Source organism: Hibiscus syriacus, unplaced genomic scaffold (assembly GCF_006381635.1).
Source record: "Hibiscus syriacus cultivar Baekdansim isolate YM2019G1 unplaced genomic scaffold, ASM638163v2 tig00111095_pilon, whole genome shotgun sequence".
Lineage (NCBI taxonomy): Eukaryota > Viridiplantae > Streptophyta > Magnoliopsida > Malvales > Malvaceae > Hibiscus > Hibiscus syriacus.
In genome coordinates this window covers 941,078-950,792 of record NW_024062980.1, presented here as the reverse complement: position 1 = coordinate 950,792, position 9,715 = coordinate 941,078, and the positions used below count along the sequence as shown (strand labels likewise).

The following is a 9,715-nucleotide window of genomic DNA, read 5'->3' as shown; positions in this document are numbered from 1 at the left end:
CCTTGACAAAGTTTTAATACTCTATGGAAGTACTGAAACTTAAAAGGCTTCTGGAAAATGGGTCTCGATACCACGCTGAGAGTCTCGAGACCAAGCCCTTGGTATCGATACTCTTGAAAGAATATAGATACTCCTACCAAGAAAAATTATAATTTTACCTAGAATGAAGAACAAGTCTCGATACTGACTCTCCAGTATCGAGACTCGACCTGCAAAAAGCATAAAATAGGTATGTAAACTCTTATTCTTCTATCCCAAATACCTTAGTGAGGTCCCCAAACATTTGTAAGGTTTTATGTAGATACAAGGGAGCATAAATAAGGCTTTAAACATATTTAAAACTCTAAATATGAAATCTACCACGAGAACACTTAACATGCTTGAACTCAATGATCATGCTATCTTGCTCCTCTAATGACTCACTAAGAGTATAGAAGAGTTGTGAATGTGTTACCTTGCTCCTTTGATGGCTAGAACTCCCTCAATTTAACCAAGATTCAACTTTTCTTTTCCTCTAACTTGAGAGCTTTCTCCTACATCCTTCACTAAACAAAAGTGATTACTAGTCCATCTAGGGGTTGGATACAATCCAAATAAACTTCCTATAACCAAAATCCACTCAAAACATAACTAGAATCCATTGATTCCCATAAACCTCTTCAAACCCATTTTCGGTTCAATGCTTAAAAACTTGTGAAATGGAGCTAAAAAATGAAGCTAGAAGGATGAGGATTAATAATGTTTGTAATATCCCAAATTTTAGTTAGTGACCAAAATGTAAATTCTAAAAGTTTAGTTGCCAAAGTATAAAGTTTGGAAAAAATTAGAGGCCAAAAGGGTAATTTTCCAAAAGTTCAAGGACCAAAAGTTTATTTTTCAAAATTTAGGTGTTTTGATACCATAAATGAATAGTTCAACCCCAAGAATGACGTTTTGGTGGGAATCAGATTTTTTATCAGAAATTTATGTTAAAAGCTATAAAGTGTTAAAGTCCGGTAAAAATTCGGTAAATCGAATCGAATAGAAATATTGAGAATTTGAAGGATGATAAATTAAGCTTAGAAATATTATTTCCACATTTTAAAATGATGGAAAATAATATGGAGCATTGGATTTGATAATTTATTTCCATGTTAATTTGTATCGTTGGATGAAAATGGCAAGATTGAAATTTTTGAAAAGTTGCATAGATAAAGTTGTCAAGCGTGTAATATTTTGTTCATCTTTGACTTTGGAAGATGATAACCAACATGTGGCTTGGTATGGATGTAATTATCAAGTTTCATTAATGGTAAAATTGTTATTTCCCATTAAATGAATTTTAAATTCATTTAAGCTTAATAAATAGAAAATGTATATGAAATTAACTAGAAATTTCATGAAAAATTCATCTTCAAAATCAGCCATGGGTGAGTGCTTCACAAGGTATAGAGGAAAATTTTACTTTTCATTTTTGAGCAATTTCCTTTGGATTTTGGATCGAACCGTGAAATAGAAAATTGTTCTATTCGAAAAATGCTATCATTTGGTACCATTATTGCATGCTAATCTTGCTTGAATGTTAAGTTCCTAAATTTTAGGGTTTGTGTTCATGTTAGGGTTTCATGAATTAATGATGGGTTTAGAGGTTATTGGCATTATAGAATCATTTCCAAGCTTGTGTGATGATCAAAACCACCTAGAAATGCTATTAGTGATTTTCAGCCTAAACCCTAATTTAGGGAAATTTGTGATTTGATAAAATTGAGTTAGGGGTTTGATTGTAGAGGTTTTGAAATGATTATTAGAGGTTGATTTCATGCTTGAATCAATTGAAATCAAGTGAAAATCATGGAAATCTACCCCTTAATATTCGGTCTAAGCATTTGGTAGTGAGAAAAATTATGTATGGGTTGAAAATGATATAGGAATGATTCTAAAGCCTTAGAAAAATATTGGGACCTTTTTGTAACTTTGTTAAAGTTGGGGGCCTATTTGATAATTATGAATAGTTATGGGGTTGATGTGTAATTATTTAATATATGAAGTACTATGCTGGAAATTAATGTTAGAGTGATGAATTTTATGTTAAAATGTGAATTTCGACTATTTTGGGAAGTTGTCAAAGTTTGAGTAATAATTGACAAATATTGAGAAAGTTAGTGGTTTAAGTGGTAATAATGGAATATTTGAGGTATTGGGCTGAAAATTAGATGCTGTAAATTTTAATTAAGTTGTTTGAGACTTGAATTGAAGTAAAAGGACAAAGGACTATTTAGAATAAAATGGAAAAGTTGAGATGAATTCTAAAAGAATTCATAATTAGTAGTTAAAAATAGAAAGTTGAAAATGCTATGTGAAGTTTTGATGAAATTAGGAAGGGGACTTGAATGGTCAATTTGAAGTGTTAAGGTCAACATAGATTTCGTGACGTGGAACTAGTATCGAATGAGCATCGAAAGAATTTTAGAAATTTATTTTCTAGTATGTGCTCATATTAGTAAGATTCTAACATGTGACTCGAATTATTTATGTTGTGTAAATGATGCTCATTTAGATTGTTTGATTGAATTCAAGATCAAGCAACATTAAAGCTACGGAGAAGCTTAAGGATGAAACGTGAATTACTAAGGAAGGTTTACAAGCTAAGGAGACCAAGTGAGTGCATATTGAATTTGTATTTATGATATCGTGCAAACATTGACTTTCAATGAGTCAGTGACGATGTTACTATGGTGAGAAGTTACTTCTAGATGCTATGAAATTTGGTGATTCATGCATATATGTTCATTTGGTATGCTAATAGAATTAGTGAATAAGATGAAAATGTAAGTTAGTGAAATCTGCCCAGATTTGTGTTCTGAACAGTAAATTTAGAAAATCACCATAAATTCTATAGAAATGATTAGTGGATGATTTTATTCCGTTGGATTCGTATATCAGTGTAGTCTTATTTAAAATAAATGGATATTGATTTTAAGAAGTATACAAAAAGATATGAATTTTTAATCGATGAGGTCAGAAAATAGGGCAGAAGATTCCGCTTAAAACAATTTTGGAAGTCAAATTTGAAAATTCACTATAGATTGTACAAGATGAACTAGAAGGATTTCCTTATGTGGTTAGATTTATATTTGAGCCTAGTTTCCATTGGTATAAACGAAATAGTTTTTAAGTGTGTAAATTAATACATAATAATATTTATTTGAAGGTAATGCAAACTGCCATAATATGAAATAAAATTTAGAATGTGGTAAACTATGTATGTTATGATATTCTTATGATATATGTTCTCTTAGAATATTTGAAATGAGTCAATGTTATTAAATTGGCATGATAAACTATGATATTTATTATACTAGGATATATATTTATATGTTTAAAAGAGAAAGTAATAATAAGTAAGTGCAGTTATTTATTTAATTATTTGATCACGGACGACTTGTGAAAAGTCAACCTCATATTATTTTAAAGTATGTTTTTATTTTTGTTATAGATTATTTCCATGATATTCTATAAAGTTTTATGAATGATTTAGGGTATGACCTGACCATCATGTTATGATATGAAAAGTTGGATATATTGAGATATGATATCTTTAATAATTTTATAACATATAATAATTAATGAAAAATCACATTGTATATTGCATTGAGAGTCGTAGGTACAATTGTCATTCCTTAAGGTGGAGTGATTATGATTATGATATGGTACATTTGTGTACATTGTGTATAACACCGTTGGTGCAAGTAATATGATTGCACTTGGAGCGCATAGTCTGATTTTGATGATAGTATTGAAGTGCTTCTTTCGCACACTCATCTGACTCACGTACCTTGCATTCTCATAAATATGCATTGGGCTATGAACTTGAAAATAAGCTATGGGTCTGAAATTAAGTTATGAATTTGAAATAACCTATGAGTCTGGAAATAAGTCCTGAATTTGATAATGAGTTTTGAAATGTGAAAATACGGATTATGAAAATGAAATGTGAAAGTGGATATGAGAGTGAATGATGAAAATGATATATGAAAGTTGTGTATTGTATATGAATGAAAAAGAATGTGATATGACTATTATGTATGATATTGTTTATCATGGCTTTGATATGACTATTATATATGATATTGTTTATCATGGTTTTGATAAAATCATGAGATGATTATTTTCAGGTTCTTGAAGAGGAAAGATGGCTTGAATAAATCGGTTTGAATATTTAGTGATTTTATTGGAATTTAAGTTAATGTTTTAACTTGTTATTATATTAGTAAGTTTTTTATAAGTAAATATGTTGTTTAGATATTGTTAAGTTGTTTGATATTTATAACACTTTAGTTTGTGTATAATGCCTCACTAACTGTATACTTAGCTTGTGATGATTTTCACACGTAGGTCAAGAAGAGAAAGTGAAGTAAGGAGCTGAGTGGGCATCAATCAATAAAGAAAAGTTACAGGTATTAGTAATGACATCCTACTATTTTAAATTTTCTAGATGACATGTATACGAATAAGAAAAGTCTAAGATATAATATTATGATATAAATACGAATTTAAGTTTTGTGTTTTAGATAAAATTATATTTTGACAGAGTAAAGAAATATTTTAAATTAGACAGTAATTAGATAATGTATCTTATGATATGGAACAATATAGAATTGTCTAGCTGTTGCCTGAAACTGATATTGATTTGGAGGCTTAAATACTATAATATGATTTTACGTGATTAAATTATTTATTGAAAGAATTGAATTGGATAATTTTTAAAAGTTCAAAATTTTACTAGATTTTCAACCTTATATTGTATGTAAATTATGTGACATCTTTGACTCGTATTTAGGTACGTATATGGGTTAAGGTTGTTACAATCTTACCTTGGATTGATCCAACTAGGCTTGAATTTCTTTGAGTTTCACACTTTAGGAAGGAAGAAGAAGAGAGAAAGATGAGAAGAGTATTTGGTGAGTTGTATAAGGGGGTTAGTTCACATTAAAAAAACATAATTTAAGGAGGGATTTTCAGCTTTCAAAACAATCAAGGGGAAAATTGCACTTTTAGTCCTTCAACTCCTATTTCATATAAAACTCATCACCCCTTGTTAAAACTCTTGGTCCCAAACTCAAGCCCACTAACACTAAATATGGTCCAACTCTCATATAGGGTTCTTTAGGCTCAAACTTTAGGTTTTGGGTTGACCTGAACTACTAACTCTGTAATCGGGGCCTTAAAAAACTCGTCATTTTTCGTTAAAAATTTAACAGTCAGTTGAATTGGACGTTAACATGCTGATTAAGATATGATAGTTGTTTGAGATTATGATATCATATTTTATCATATCTCAGTCAACAAATTAACATACATCTCAGGCTGTCGTCAATTTTTTAACGAAAAATGATGAGTTTGGAACATAATGAATAGTCAAGTGACCATTTTGTAACTTTTAATAGTCAATGGACTCAAAAATAACTCCCTATAGTTAAGGGACTATTTTGTAACTTTTAGTGGTCGAGGGACTTAATAAAGCAATATTATATAGTCAATGTACCATTTATATACTTTACCCTTTTAAAAAATGGGCGTCTAAAATAATTGAACGAAGCCCTATTATTCAAGTAGCTTTCATTCTTTTTAGTACAAAAGTATTTAATTTGGGATGATTGTAGTAATTAAAAATATTGAGATTTTAAGATAACTCACTGAAAAGTTCTTTTAAAGAAAATTGTTTGAATTAAGGTAATTTATTAAGATGAGAAAAAGAAGTTTTTTTTTATTGTTTTCGCTAAAATATTTTGTAAATTTTAAAAAGTTGAAAGAAATTATTTTTTAACTTGATAAACTGATCAGGTTCAAGTTCATATGAATAATATTTTTAAAATATTTTTTAATAGTCATACCTTATAAACACAACTATTCGAATCTAAGATCTCAAAAGATTATACACTTGGAATTGCATTTATGAACTTAGATTTTATTCATCATGTTTCTTTTATAAACAAATATGTATAACCAAACATGTTTTTATAGGAAACAAAAATTATTTTCTACCTACAAAACATGTTTTGTTTTAGTTTTAAAAAATATAAAATAATGAAAATATATATTTTCGAATAGCAATCGAAACCTTAGAATATGAATATTAAATTTAAATATGCTTTTTAAATTGATAATATGAACAAAATCTCGAGGTATAAACTATAATAGGTGGGAAATTGGATCACAAACCATTGACCAAATTTGCTCTCATAATTGAGTTCATGTGAATCCAAACAAGGTGTTTGATAACATTGTATTCAAAAACAGGCTACGCAAATTTAAAATATTTCAATTTAATAATGTGATGGGCTTACATTTGGTGGCAATGAAAAATAAAGATGAGAAGTTGACTTTCAAAAAAATAATAAAAATAAGGGTAAATTACGCATTTAATACTTAAACTATTAATTTTAGTCCATTTCAGTACCTAAACTTTTAAATATTTTTAAAATCATACTTAACGTTTACTTTTTGTTTCATTTTAGCACCCACCGTTAAAAACTTAACCAATTTAGTACTTAAACTATCAGTTTTGGTTTATTTTAGTACCTAAACTTTTAATTTTTCAAAACATACTTAACTTTTAGTTTTTGTTTCATTTTAGTACCTCGACGTTAACAACGTAACGCGCTTAGTACCTAAACTATCAATTTTGTTTCGTTTTAGTACCTAAACTTTTGAACGGGTATTAACATGAAACAAAAACTAAACTTTAGGTATTATTTTGAAAAGACAGAAAGTTTAGGTACTAAAATAGGTCTAAACTGATAATTTAGGTACTAAACATGTAATTTATCCTAAAAATTAAAAAAAAAAGAATAGAAAGGGTATATCCTTTAATAGATACCATACAGTTGGTGTGCTCCTGTTAGTTTAAAAGGCCATCACCTTTTTCATATCATTGCACTCCTTTTCCTCTCATAATTTCTTTCTTTCGTTACATCCTTCACTGCCATACTATTTGAAGGAAACACAGGTTAGTGATTGTTATGTGAGACAAGAGTCGTCATAATCGTAATGCAATGTTTACCACACTTCTCCATCTCTACCTTAAGAGATGGACAGGGTTGACGGAAGAAATCGTTAAATTTCCTCTAATTTTTTAAAATTTTTATATAATTTAAGGGTTTTTTTTTCGTACTTTCTATTAATGGTATGTTTTTATCCCCTAACATAAAATTTTACTTCGGTTTATACCTATCCTTGTTTTGTGTTCCAAAACACTAAATTGTAAGCATTTTCCAATTATATTTCAATTTCGAATATTTTATAAAACCTTCAACCTCATCTCTGGATCGGGATGGTGTTTTTAAATGATATATGTTTTATTTATATTGAAATAAGTATCCAATACCAGCCATCTTATGTCTTTTATAAAAGGTCAACTAATTATACGTAAATCTAGTCACTTTTAGCGTTGACCAAAGCAGTAATATTAATAGTGCGCAAGTATATACAACTTTATCGACAAATGGTTGAAAGTCTTTTTGATATTACGTTGTATTGACTCCAAACTAATAACACAACGAAATCACAACGCTTACGTTAGAGTCGGTATTGAAATTTCCAGACATGTTGTGGGGTTCATACTAATTTGATACTGCCATTTTGCGGGGTGCAGGCATGGCCAGAGAACAATTAGGAGTGCTGAACGCACTGGATGCAGCCAAGACTCAATGGTATCATTTCACCGCCATAGTTATCGCCGGGATGGGTTTTTTCACCGATGCTTACGATCTCTTTTGCATCTCCATCGTCACCAAATTACTCGGTCGTATATATTACCATGTTGACGGTGCCCCCAAGCCTGGAACCCTACCTCCAAACGTTGCAGCCGCCGTCAACGGTGTCGCTTTAGTCGGGACGTTAGTCGGACAACTGTTTTTCGGGTGGCTCGGCGACAAATTGGGCCGGAAAAAGGTCTATGGTATCACTTTGCTTCTCATGGTGGTTGCATCTATTGCCTCTGGTTTGTCATTTGGAAGCAGTGCAAAGGGTGTTATTTCGACCCTATGTTTCTTCCGTTTTTGGCTCGGTTTTGGCATTGGTGGCGACTACCCTCTTTCGGCTACAATTATGTCCGAATACGCCAACAAAAAGACTCGTGGAGCGTTTATTGCAGCGGTCTTTGCCATGCAAGGGTTCGGGATTTTAGGTGGTGGTATTGTAGGTCTTATTGTGTCTGCTTCATTTGATCATGCGTTCAAGGCACCTCCCTATTCAGTGAACGCGGCAGCCTCGACCGTGCCGCAGGCTGACTATGTTGGCGCATAATTTTGATGTTCGGAGCAATCCCGGCCGCACTTACGTACTATTGGCGAATGAAGATGCCGGAAACAGCTCGGTTTACGGCCCTCGTCGCGAAGAACGCAAAGCAGGCTGCTGCGGACATGTCGAAAGTGTTGAATGTGGATATCGAAGCAGAGGAAGATAAGGTTATAAAGATGTCTGGAAGTCAAGCGAATTCCTTTGGCTTGTTCTCCAAGCAATTCTTGAAACGCCACGGACTTCATTTGCTCGGAACTACAAGCACTTGGTTCCTATTAGACATTGCATTTTACAGCCAAAACCTCTTCCAAAAAGACATCTTCAGTGCGATTGGATGGATCCCTAAGGCCGCAAACATGAATGCAATCCACGAAGTGTACAAAATCGCGAGAGCTCAAACGTTGATCGCCCTATGCAGTACCGTTCCGGGGTACTGGGTCACGGTGGCATTGATCGATGTCATCGGAAGATTTTCGATTCAATTGATCGGATTCTTCTTCATGACAGTGTTCATGTTCGCTCTTGCAATTCCATACCACCATTGGACATTGGAACCCAATAGGATCGGCTTTGTGATAATGTATGCACTAACCTTCTTTTTTGCCAATTTCGGACCCAATGCTACAACATTTGTCGTGCCCGCTGAGATCTTCCCGGCAAGATTACGGTCCACCTGCCACGGAATATCGGCTGCCGCAGGGAAAGCCGGTGCCATCATTGGCGCATTCGGGTTCTTATACGCAGCTCAAAGCACCGATCCAGCCAAGACCGATGCCGGCTACCCGACCGGAATTGGTGTCCGATATTCACTTATCATGCTTGGGGTCATCAATTTCTTCGGAATGTTGTTCACCCTACTGGTGCCTGAATCCAAGGGCAAATCGCTTGAGGAATTAACCGGCGAAAATGCAGATGAAAATGAGGCACAAAATGCTCCTTCAAGGATATTTTCTATCTGATTTTCACCACTAATTTGCAGTTGTCAAGTTACATACTGTTTTTTCAGTAATTTCTAAGCTTTTTTTGTTGGTTTACTGTTCAACTATATGTATACAGTGTTGGTTTTTCATGTATAATTGTATGGAATGTGAAGGATGTGTTTTATATTTATGCCTAATAATTTATGACATAAATATTTATTTACATAAATCGTTTAATTGAACATAATGTTTGAATATCTTTCTTCTAAAAGTCATCATTATTTGCTCAGCAAAGTAATTTTATTAAAGCTCAACCCCAGAATAGTGACACAGAAAATCCAAGTAGCAGAAACAGTAGCTCGCAAAAGACACTTAAAACTCCCTGAATCCCAAAAACAATAATTGTAATGTCATTTTGCTTCTAAGATATGTTATATGTTACCTTGTCCAAAAGCTGGAGGACTCATACCTTAAAAAATATATCATGATTTTACTTTTAAGAACGTTTGAAGGAT

The 9,715-nt window shown here is 32.2% G+C and overlaps 1 pseudogene; it reads left to right on the top strand.

The window, feature by feature from the left end:
• Positions 1–6,929: 6,929 nt before the first annotated feature.
• Positions 6,930–9,257, top strand: LOC120152720 (annotated as a pseudogene).
• Positions 9,258–9,715: the final 458 nt, after the last annotated feature.